Consider the following 12,611-nt stretch of genomic DNA (forward strand, 5'->3'; position numbering starts at 1 on the left):
CTCTCTGTATGGCATTTTAAAACTTAGTCCAATAGGTTTTTTTTTTCTGTTTTCCCTCTTTATCAAGCTATAATTCACATACCATACAAGTCACTCACTGATAAAATGCACAATTCAGTGGTTTAGTATACCCAGAGTTGTACAACCATCGCCAGGATTAATTTTGGAACATTTTATCATCCCCTAAAGAAACCCCATACATCTTAGCAGCCACTCCCCATTACCTATCAAGCATCCCCTCCCAGTCCTTGACAACCAGTAAAATCTACTTTTCTGTAGCTCTGGCTTTGCCTATTCTGGACATTTCATATGAATGGAGTCATACAATATGTAACCTTTTTTTTTTGACTGGCTTCTTTCATTAACACGTTTTCAAGTTTTCTTCATGTGGTAGTGTGGATCAGTCTGTCATTCCTTTTTACAGCTGTATAATACTCCTTTGTGTGGATACGCCACCTTTTATCTCTGTTCATCAGTTGATGGACATTTGGGTTATTTCCATTTGGGGGCTATTATTCTGTGAACACTTGTGTATAAGTTTTTGGGTAGACAGGCTTTCAGGTTTCTTGGGCATATACCTAAGAGCAGAATCACTGGGTCAGATGGCAACTCTACATTTAACCTTTTGAAGAACTGCCAGACTGGTTTTTCCAGCAGCAGGTGTATAAGGATTCCAGTTTCTCATTCTCTACAACATTTGCTATTGTCTGCTGCTTTGATTATCACTTTCCTGATGGGTGTGAAGTAGTCTCTCATTCTGGTTTTCATTCTCATTTCCCCAATGGCTAATGATATTGAGCATTCTTTCATGTGCTGATGGGCCACTTTGATGTCTTCTTTGGAGATGTGACTATTCAGATTCTTTACTGATTTTTTGGAAAATTGGGTTGTCTTTTTATTGTTGAGTCTTGATTACTGTAGCTTTGTGGTAAGTTTTTAAATTGGGAAGTGTGAGTCTTCCAATTTTGTTTGTTTTCAAGAATTTTTTGGATATGCTGGGGCCCTTGACATTCCATATGAACTGTAAGATCAGCACAGCTTGTCAGTTTCTGCCAAAAAAAAAGGGTGAGGGGGACTGGGATTTTGGTAGGATTTCCTGTACATCTATAATACAGTCTGGGGAATATTGCCATTTCAACAATATTAAGCCTTTTCTTTAATATCTCTCACTAATGTTTTGGAGTTTTCAGTATACAAGTCTTAGATTTTGTTAATTTTATCCCTTAATATTTTATTCTTTTCAATGCTATTGTAAATGGAGTTGTTTTTTATCTTATTTTCAGATTGTTCACTGCTAGTTTATAGAAATACAACTCATTTGTTATATTGACCTTGTATTCTGAAACCTTGCTGAATTCATTTATTAGCTTTAATATGTTTTTTTTTAGTGAATTCTTTAGGGCTTTCTACATAAGATCATGTCATCTGAAAATATAGTTTTATAGTCTATCTTTACTATCTTGATTCTTTTTATTTCATTTTCTTAACTTACAACCCAGCTAGAACTTCCAGTAGAATATTGAATAGCAGTGGGGAAAGCAGACAGCCTTGTCTTATTACTGATGGTTCCATGAAAGGGAGGAGGTACATGCAAAACAACCTCCAAAGGCCGAAGGAGCCCTAAGGCTACAGAAATAGGCTGACAAATCCAGCCTGATAGGAAATGGTTTATTAAGAGAACTTATGGTTAGGTCTCTGCAATCCCACCTTCCCATATAAGACCTGCTTTGATAGCCATAGAAGCTAAGGAGGACATTAGGGGACCATCCAGGAGGAGTCATATCAAGAACATTATGCCCCAAGGGTGTACTTAAGGGTATGGTTAAACAAAGAATGTAGGAGAACGGAACTTCTCAAGAAGGCTCCAGGTCACAGGTCACTGAGGCAGATTTGTCCAAGATGGCGTTAGTCTGGTTCACACACTAACTTTGGGAGAAAGCTTTCAGTCTTTAACCTTTTTTTTAGTTTTTTTGTTTGTTTACTTTTTAGTCAACTCTACACCCATCTTAGGGCTCAAACTCACGATTCCAAAATCAAGAGTCACCTGCTCTTCTGACTGAGCCAGCCAGGTAACCCCAGTCTTTCACTTTTAAGTATGGTGTTGGCTGTGGGTTTTTCATAGATGCTTTTTATCAGGTTGAGGAAGTCCCCTCCAGCATGATTTGTATCTTTTCTGATCCAATTTTCCCAGTAATCATATGATGTCTATATGGCATATAGGGAAATTGATGACAAATGATTAAGAAATGTACTCAAGATATCTATCAAATCAGGGATGAGGCCAAGGTAGATCATGACTCACAGTCCACAGTGTTTTCAACTATGCTATACTATTTCCTATGGTCTGCTACAACTTCCTGCGACTTTCTAGAGAGACCAAAAAGTTTGTATCTTCCTTCCACTTTTTTACTGAAAAGGTAAGCTCCATAAAGGTCAGTCTGTGTCTGATTTTTCACCTCTCTTTCCCCAGAACTGAAAAAGTTCCTGGCATGTAGTAAGTGCTTGATCAGCCTCAAAGAAATAAAGCCAGTTTAGATAAGCAGATACTTCTGAAGGCTTCATTATATGTGAGGCAATGTGGACAGATATCTTAGCCCTCAGAGGGATTGTGGTTGAGGGTGATAAGACTTGGTCACATAAAAAAGATTTTATGAAGAAGTCTGATAATAGCAAATCAGTGGTAATGACAAGTGCTTGAATTAGGGGAAGACTTTCTAGCTGTAGAACAAAAAAGGCTTTGTGGGGATGCCTGGCTGGCTTCTGATCATGGGCTCACGATCTTGCGGTTGCAAGTTCAAGCCCTAGGTTGAGCATAGAGTTTTAAAAAAATGTTTTTAAAAAGACTTTGTGGAGGAGACAGGGCATGAACATGGCATTGAAGGATGAGTAGGAATTAGTGTGTGTGTGTGTGTGTGTGTGTTGAGAAAATAGAGTGTCTAATAGGAAGCTAAGAAATTCACTTCTTCAATTTCATTGTGTTTTTTAAAGGTTTTATTTATTTATTCATGAGAGACAGAGGCAGAGACACAGGCAGAGGGAGAAGCAGGCTCCATGCAGAGAGCCTGATGTGGGACTCATCCCAGGACTCCAGGATCACACCCCGGGCTGAAGGCAGTGCTAAACTGCTGAGCCACTGGGGCTGCCCGTTCATTTTCATTGTTCTGTGAACCCTGACCATTAAAACCATTCACCACTACAAGGAACGTGCAAATAGTGCATATAAAATCGGGCAACATTCTTTTTTTTTTATTTTTTTTTGGGGGGGCAACATTCTTCATCTCATTTTTCCCAGATTCCTTTATCCTCTGTTCCGAGACTCAAACTGAACAGATCAGCCTTTTGTTGTTGCTGTTCACAATCTAATGTTCAATCTGCATTGTTCCCCATAGAGAACTTTTTCAGTCAACCTGTTGATTTCTCATCTGCAAGTTTCATTCTTTATGTTTCTGTAGGATTTCGTAATAATCACTGCTTCAGTAAATCTCTTAGGGTTGAGTCTTAAAGGCTCTGGACTCATCCTGCATGCCAATGGCATGTGCCTTTGCTAGAAAACCAATGGAAGTTATCATATGAGCAGGTCAGGGCTGCAGTCTGGGAATTGTAGATCATTAATTCCTCACACAATGTGTTTGGTAACCCATTGTGAGCCAGGCTTATGAATGATCAAGGCAGGAATCCGGGGGAAGATAGGCAGATGGGATATGATGATCTAGTAGGTAATCCAAGAGTCATCTTTTTCTGTCAGTAACTGGACTGAGTCTTTGAATTCTTGAAGAGAAAACATGTCTCTTGGAGGGATGTAAAGAACAGTGCCTCGCGCTGACAGATTTGGGGATTTAATACAGTGAGACAAAAACAAAGCCAATACAAATGTGGAGTTATGTTCGATGCAAAGTGGACAAGGTCCTACAGTACTCACGCAGTGCATTATTTCAGGATTTTTCCATAGCCAGGTGAGGATCCGAGATGCCTCCAGAGCCACTGTAATAGCACGATAATAGCACCATGTCCTCCTCACCATGAACTAAATTTAGACACATGCACAAAAGAAAAAGGAGGGTGAGAGAGAAAGAAGGGCCGAGTTGACAAATCGTCCCCATCAGAACAAGTACAATGACAATGAAAAGACTTTCAGAGGGAAACCTTGCTGTACCTCGTTTCCCCACCAGCCCCAAGTAGTTACAGGGTCAGCTGAATACAATTCAAGTCATGTGTAAGAGACTACCCTCACAAGAATTGTGGATATTTACACAGAATGCTTTGCTTCTGAAAACAAGGTAACCCCACTACCACCACCTCCTCTTCCTTTATTATAGTAACAGAACTAAAAGTTTGAGCCCTGGAAAGAGAATCTTAGGGAGAGAAAAATCCCATGGGTTTAACCATCTTGAGATTTCTCTCATTTCTCTTTGAATTGCCACAATCATGATGGCCCCCAGGGATGTTTCATGATGACTGTGCTTCCAGATGAGACTCTTTGTTGGGGGTGGACTAGTCCAGGGTCCCCACAGCCTACCCTGGAGCTTTGGTTGCTCTCTAATGATGGTTCTCATTTTGAGAGAGTTGGCATTTCTTCCACATAGTGGTTAAGTGTGTAGACTCTGAAGCCGACTGGCCAAGAATCCCAGCTTTCATTTACTGAGCTGTGGGACCTTGGACCTGTTAACCCCTCTATGCCTTCATTTTCTCCTCTCTAAAACAGAGGTATGAGTTATATCTACTTCCTAACGTGAAAATTCAATGAATTTTGTAGGTATGTACATATTTTACAACAAAGTATGTAAAGCATAGAGAATGCTATCTGGCACATTCGTATAACTGTTACATCTATATACTTACATCCTTCCATTCTAAGTGGAAGTGGGGATAGGGACAATGGATGTGTCAAGGTCAGGCCATTTTTTACCATTTGATATTCCACAGATCACCTCTTTCCTCACCAGACCTCGTCACATGATGGAGATCTGTGCCTTCATGCAGGGACCTTATCTCCATGGTACAGGTACCGACAAATACACATAGGTGCTGGCTGTTACCAAGTGCTGCCATATTGGTACATCCTGGCTGAATATCAGCCTTGCCCCTGTGTCCTTCTGAACAGAATCCAGTTATTTATAGGCTCCATACACATCTGAGCACTGATGAGTGGTCCCTTATGCCCCCCCAACTATAGGGCCTCTCTGTTTAGTGTCACCTCCTCCAAACTACTTCCACTATCAGAACTACACAAAAGTGATTTTGGATTTGAAATTGAACTCATGAGATTTGCTCCCTCCATAATCCCTCTGTAGAGTCTAACACACAGCCTCCTTCAATTGAGTTTAATTTATATCTCTCATTTGGATTTCTGCTGTCAACACTCATACATAACTACTCTGCAGCTCTCAGGGCGCCTGGGTGGCTCGGTCAGTTGAGCGTCCAACGTTTGATTTCAGCTCAGGTCACCATCTCAGGGTCGTGAGATCCAGTCCCATGTTAGGTCTGCTTGGGGTTCTTTCTCCCTCTCCCTCTGCCCCTCCCCACTGCATGCTTTCTAAATAAAGAAATAAAATCTTAACAACAAAAAACTCTTATTCTGCAGCTCTCTTGAAATAGATCAAAAAGGTTCTCAGAATTCCCTTTCCCTGTCTCCTACTCATTTCTCTGTAGCTATAGAAACCCTATAGGGGAAGATTTGCCCAACCAACCTTGTTGGAAGACATTTTATTCTCGCTTTGGGTGATGGGGCTTGGAGCTGAGGTCTACTGGTTCCTTCCTGCAATTTACTTATTTTTTTTTAAGTAATCTCAATGCCCAACATGGGGCTCAAACTCATGGTGGGATCAAGAGCCACATGCTCTACAGACCGAGCCAAGTGCTGGCCCCTACCTCCCAATACCCTCCTCAACTCTGGCCTCCCGCACTCAGTCCTTTCACTTCTTCAAAGGCACCTCCATACGCCTATGCTGCGCACTCTCTTCACACTAGATTTCCAATGTCCACTGTCTGGATGACCGTTTCCACAACAATGATTCATAGCTCAATGGGTGATAACTCGCTCAGCTCACCTAAGGGCAGTCCAGCTGCTGCAGCCCAGGGACACTGACATTGAGCCAGGATTGGCCAGGTCTTCACGAAGTAAACTTCTTGAGATGGAAATGACTATAATTTCCCTTTATCCACCCCCAAATCTGAAGCCGTTCTCAGAGATGGTTACCTTTCTGCTCCCAGTATCCACCACCCACCCACTGCCAAGCATTCCCCAGCAAGGATTTCTCCCTTCCAATGGCCACGAGCAAATCTGTCTCTGCCCCTGCTCTGCTTCTTCCTCCTGCATTGATGATGGGACATCCTTAGGAAGTCAGCTACCTCACCGTCCCACCCCCTCTACCAGGATGTGGCACAGTGGGGGCAGGCACCTTGAACTTCCCCTTTCCAGGAGGCCAACTGGTGCCTTTGCCATTGGCAGGCACCTTGCTAGCTGACCTCACTTGCTCACTTTGGTTATTAGTTTCCTTCATGGTCTCTTAGATCTTTGAGCAGTGGTTCTGAATTGGGCGTGATGGTGCTCCCCAGGAGACATTTGGCAATGTCTGGGGACATTTTTAGTTGTCACAATAGGAAGTGGGCAGGCTACTGGCATTTTAGCAGGTAGAGACCACCGAGGATGCGGCTAAACATCCTACTATGCACAGGCAGGCAGCACCCCTCCCCCCCAAACAAAAGTTTACCCGGCCCCTCAGGTCAACAGGGCAGAAGTTGAGAAACGCTGTCTGACAAGCACTGCCTGCCTCACTGGACTCCTTGATGGCCACTCCACCAGATGGTTTGTCCTCAAGGACCCTGCAGCTGCTCATCCCCAGCAAGAAGTCCAGTGGGACATCCCTTTCCTACCAGTGACTGTTCTTATCCTCAGTTGCAACCATCTGCCCCCTTGCATACTTGCAGGCCCCAAGCAGTGGCCCTACGCCTCACCTTCAGGTGTAACTCTGTGCTCAGTGTGTAGGTTAGCTGTGCTTCCGGTCTGCCTCCCGATCTCTGTAGCTACCCCTTGCCCTTTCTAGTGAAGCCTTTCTTGCTACTAGCAAGCCTCCAAACGGTTCCAGTTCTCCTGTGGTTGCCTCCTATGAAGCAATTTAATCCCCCTGATGAAACAAAACCCAAGACCTCTTATGATATTAGCCCTGAAGGAAAAGCAGTAGGTTGAGAGGACTATCTGCTGAAGGATATGAAAATAAAGTTCTGAATCAATAGAGAAACATACCTTGTTACAATTATAAAGATGTGACTTCCTTCCTAAATACCTGTTGGTTCATCCAGTGCCACCCCAATCAAAATCCCAAAAGGATTTTTTTAAACTTGACAAAATGATTCTAAAGTAGATCAGAATGAATAAAGATGTAAAAATAGCCAAGAGAATCCCCCTAGAGGAGAGGAAGGCCTATCAGACATAATATAGCTAACTAAAGCTGGGCATTTACAGAACAAAGCTGGAGGATTGACATTACCCAATTTCCAGGCTTACTCTGAAGTGATAGTAACCAAGACAGTGTGATATTGATGAAAGAAGAGACAAGGAGATTAATGGAACGGAAAAGGGGGCTTAGACCCTCATAAATATAGTCAACTGGTCTTTGACAAAGGAGCAACAGTAATACAATGGAGCAAAGATAGTCTTCTCAATAAATTGTTAAGGAATAAGTGGACGTCCACATGCAAAGAAACAAATCTAAACACATACCTTATTTCACTCAGCATAATACCCTCCAGGTCAATCGGAAAAGGACAAACATTATATGGTCTCATTCATTTGGGGAATATAAAAATTAGTGAAAGGGAATAAAGGGAAAGGAGAGAAAATGAATAAAAATATCAGTGAGGTTGACAAAACATGGGAGACACCTAACTCTGGGAAACAAACAAGGGGTAGTGGAAGGGGAGGTTGGTGGGGCGTTGGGGTGACTGGGTGATGGGTACTGAGGGGGGCACTTGGCGGGATGAGCACTGGGTGTTATGCTATATGTTTGCAAATTGAACTCCAATAAAAAATTTAAAAAAATAAACACATACTTTACACCCTTCATAAAAATTAACTCAAAATGGATCACAGATCTAAATTTGAAATACAAAACTGTAAAACAAAGAAAGTTTAAAACTCTTAGGAAGTAACATAGGAGAAAACCTAGATGACCTTGAGTAGAGTGTTGCCTTTTTAGATACACCAAGGACAAATCCATGATAGAAATAATTAATAAGCTGGACCTCATTAAAATCAAACACTTCTGCTCTTTGAAAGTGTCAAGAGAATGAGAAAAGCCACTGACTAGGAGAAAATATTTGCAAAAAAAAAAAAAAGCATCTACAAAGATATTTCCACACCATATGTCAACAGGAAAATGTAAATTTCAACAGCAATGAGAGAACACTACACACCTATTAGAATGGCCAAAATCCAGAACACTGACAACACCAAATGCTGGCAAGGATGTGGAGCAGCCCGAGTTCCATTTGTTGCTGGTGGGAATGCAAAATGATATAGCCGTGTTGAAAGACAGTTTGGCAGTTTCTACAAACTACACATACTCTTACCATATGATCCAGCGATCACACTCCTTGGTATTTACCCAAAGAAATTGAAAACAAGTCCACACAAAAACCTGTACATGAATATTTTATAGCAGCTTCATTCATCATTACCAAAACTTGGAAGCAACCAAGATGCCCTTTAGTAGGTAAATGTATAAATAAACTGGGACACATCCAGACAATGGAATGTTATTCGGTGCTAAAAAGAAATGAGCTACCAAGCCATGAAAAGACATGAAGAACCTTAAATGCATATTATTAAGTGAAAGAAAAATGCATATTACTAAGTGAAAGAAGCTAATCTGAAAGGGTTGCATGCTGTCCGACCCTACTATGGCATCCTGGAAAAGGCAAAACTATGGAGACAGTAAAAAGATCACTGGCTGCTAGGGGTTGTGGTTGGGGAAAGGGAGGAAGAAGCAGAGCCCAGAGAATTGTTAGGGCAATAAAAATACTCTGTATGGTATAATGATGGGCACATGTCATTATGGATTTGTCCAAACCCATAGGATGTACAAAACCAAGAGTGAACCCTAATGTAAGCGATGGGCTTTGGGTGACGATGTGTAGGTTTAGCAGCTGTGACAAATGTACTGCTCTGTAGGGGATGTTGATAATGGGAGAGGCTATGCATGTGTAGGGGCATGGGGGTATATTGGTAATCTCTGTACCTTCCCCTCAATTTTGCTGTGAACCTTAAAGTACTCTTTTAAAAAGTAAGTCTTAATAAATGTTTTAAAAACTGGGCATTTACTAATATAGAAATAGGCAGAAGGATGTAACAGTATAGATCCACGTGTATGTAAAAATCTATATGAAAAGGTTGCATTTTAAGAAATAAATCAATAAACCGTGTTGAGATTATTCAATGAAATCGTGTTGGAATAATTGGCTAAGTATTTGCACGAAATTTAAGGGATCCCTACCTTACCATTTACACAAAAATAAATTTCAAGTTGATCAGAGACTTAAATGTGAAAACAAGACCCTTAAAGAAATAGAATCGAACATGTATTGCTGTGTGCACAATCTTGAGGTTGAGAAGTTCTTGCTAAGGAAGGCTCAGAATCCAGAAGTCAAAAAAGGAAAAGCAGCTAATAAATTTGATCACATAAAGTTAAATTAAAAACATAAGTAAAGTCAAAGGAAAAAATGTCTAAAATATTTGTAGCACATGTGATAGATTAAGGATAAATATCCTTAGGATGGCTGGGTGGCTCAGCGGTTGAGTGTCTGCCTTTGGCTCGGGTCATGATCCTGGAGTCCTGGGATCAAGTCCCACATCGGGCTCCTTGCATGGAGCCTGCTTCTCCGTCTGCCTGTGCTCTGCCTCTCTCTCTCTCTCTCGAATAAATAAAAGTTAAAGAAAATCTTTTTTAAAAAAGGAAAAATATCCTTAATATGAAAAGAGCTCTTACAAATCAATAAAATGAATTTCCCAATAGGAAAATGGGTAAAGGACATGAATAGGCAATTTGCAGAGGAGAAAATGCAAATGCTTGATGAACATCCATGTTTACATCATTTTAGTTCAAGTATTTGACCATATTGCTTTCTGACATGGACAGTTAAGCAAAGGTAAAGATTGCAGGGAAAGATCCTCTACAGCTTTGGCATGTGGAAATACATGTGCTTCTCATATTTTTTAAGTTCCTCACAGGGTGAAGCATGAACTACAGATCAGCTTGCCTCTTCTTTCATCTGGCACTGGAGACACAATATGTTAACATATGCCACCATTTTCTGCGATGGCCTGGGAGAGGAGAGTAAATGGTGCTCTATAATCTACTCCCAGTGAAGGACTACAAAATGAATGGGAAGGACAACCTGGGTGCATGCTGGCTCTGTCTAATCTCAGGGGCTGGCTGGACCAGGTCTGGCCTCTTTTCTTTAGTGGGTTGCAGACTGGACATTCAGATCTGCTTTAACTTGGAGCTACACCATCTGCATGTGCCTAGGACCCAGCTAATTGCTAAGGACCTCTGAAACATTCACTCCTCAATTTCTAGTCCTCTGCCCTGTCTCACTGTGGCATTAGGCAGTAGCATTCTTCTCTGGAAACATGACCAGAGGCCAAACATCATGAGTTCACCTTGCCTGCATGACAGTCACCAAGTCTTGGTGGGAGCAAGAAACATTAGGTAAATCGGGCTTTGAGGTCACTCCTCCTATGTCAATAAGGGGAAAGCCTTTATTTTATTATTTTATTTTATTCATTTGTTGGAATTTAAGAAACATTTTTAGTATATGTGCTGCTGAAGTGAGGACTGAGAAACTTTTTTAGATTTTCAATTGCTCCCTTTTTTTCTGTGTTATCTAATAAGTCAGTTTCTTAACAAAGCATCTTTTGGCTTATTTTGGATAGGATGATTGTAAGTAGCTACATGTCTTCTAATTTAGAAGGACCTTGGGCTGCCTGAGTGGCTTAGTTGGTTAAGTACCCGACTCATAGTTTCAGCTCAGGTCGTGATCTCGGGGTCATGGCATTGAGCCCTGCTTCAGGCTCCACACTGAGTGCAGAGTCTGCTAGAGATTCCCTCTCCCCCTCTCTCTGCCCCTCTTCCTGCTCATGCACGTGCTCTCTCAATAAATAATTTTTTAAAAAGGATCTTTTCCCTCATAAAAGTAAGCTATGACAGCAAACTACTCACTGGATAATGCAAAACTCCTCCCCACAATAAACACCTACAAATGTTTTACAAAATATAATATTACAAAAAAATTTTTAATAAAATATAACATCATTTTATATTGACAAATATAATCAATATATTATTATTGCCAGAATGCTCCATCAGTAAAGCATGTGACTCTTGATCTAAGAATTGTGAGTTGATTCCATGTTGGGCACGGAGGCTACGTTGAAATTAATTAATTAAAAAATATCCATCACATCACAGATAGATGTTATACCATCTCCCCTGTCCCCAAACCTCTAACTTCCTCCACCATCTCACCACTGGAAAATGATCTTTCTTCTGATTTCACTGAAAAAGCTAGAAGGAATCAGAAGAGAATGTCCTTGCCCTCCCTGTTGCCAAATCGACCAACCTCCCTGCTGCCTTTCCTGTTGATCTCATCCAACCTCATGGCCACATATGCGCTGAAGGCTCCCAAGTTTGTGTCTTCTACCCAGATTTCTCTAAATCCAAAAATCCTGTGTCCAATTGTATAATGACCTCTTTCCCCTGGCACATCTCAATTTTAACCTGGTTAAAACAGGATTCTTGGGATCCCTGGGTGGCGCAGCTGTTTGGCGTCTGCCTTTGGCCCAGGGCGCGACCCTGGAGACCCGGGATCGAATCCCACATCGGGCTCCCGGTACATGGAGCCTACTTCTCCCTCTGCCTATGTCTCTGCCTCTCTCTCTCTCTCTGTGGGACTATCATAAATAAATAAAAATTAAAAAAAAAAAACAGGATTCTTGATTTCCAGTCCCTAAACCTGCTCTCTTCCCAGTTTCCCATCTCAGTAAATGACATCGCCCCTCAATCAGTTGCTCAGGCCAGAAACCTAGGGGTTGGGTCCACCTCCTTTCTCCTTGCACAACTTGCTTCTAATCCTTCAGCAAATATTTTCGGCCTACCTTCAAAACATAATCTTACCCTTTGTTACCACCTCCATTACGACCATCCTGGTTCAAATAACTTGCATCTTCTGTTTGGCCAACCCCAGTGGTCTTCTAACTTATCTGCCTGCATCCATCATTTACTAACTTAGGGTCTATTCTCAACTCCACAGCTGAAGCCAACCCTTTAAAACATAAAGTGGGGCGTCTGCCCCTCCCCCCACTCTCTCTCTAAAATAAAAAAATATTTAAAAAAAAAACATAAGGCAGATCACATTATGCCTCTGTTTAAACCCTCCAATAGCTTCTCTTCTCACTCTAAAAAAAACGAAAAGCCTACAAAGCTCTGACCAGTCCAGTAAAACAAAAAGCCTACAAAGCCCTGCCCAATCTGGTACTTTGCTACCTCTGGCACATCACTGCTATCCCTCTCCATCCCAGTCTGCTTCAATCACACAGGCCACGTTGTTGGTCCTTG

This window comes from Nyctereutes procyonoides, unplaced genomic scaffold (assembly GCF_905146905.1).
Source record: "Nyctereutes procyonoides isolate TBG_1078 unplaced genomic scaffold, NYPRO_anot_genome, whole genome shotgun sequence".
Taxonomy (NCBI): Eukaryota; Metazoa; Chordata; class Mammalia; order Carnivora; family Canidae; genus Nyctereutes; species Nyctereutes procyonoides.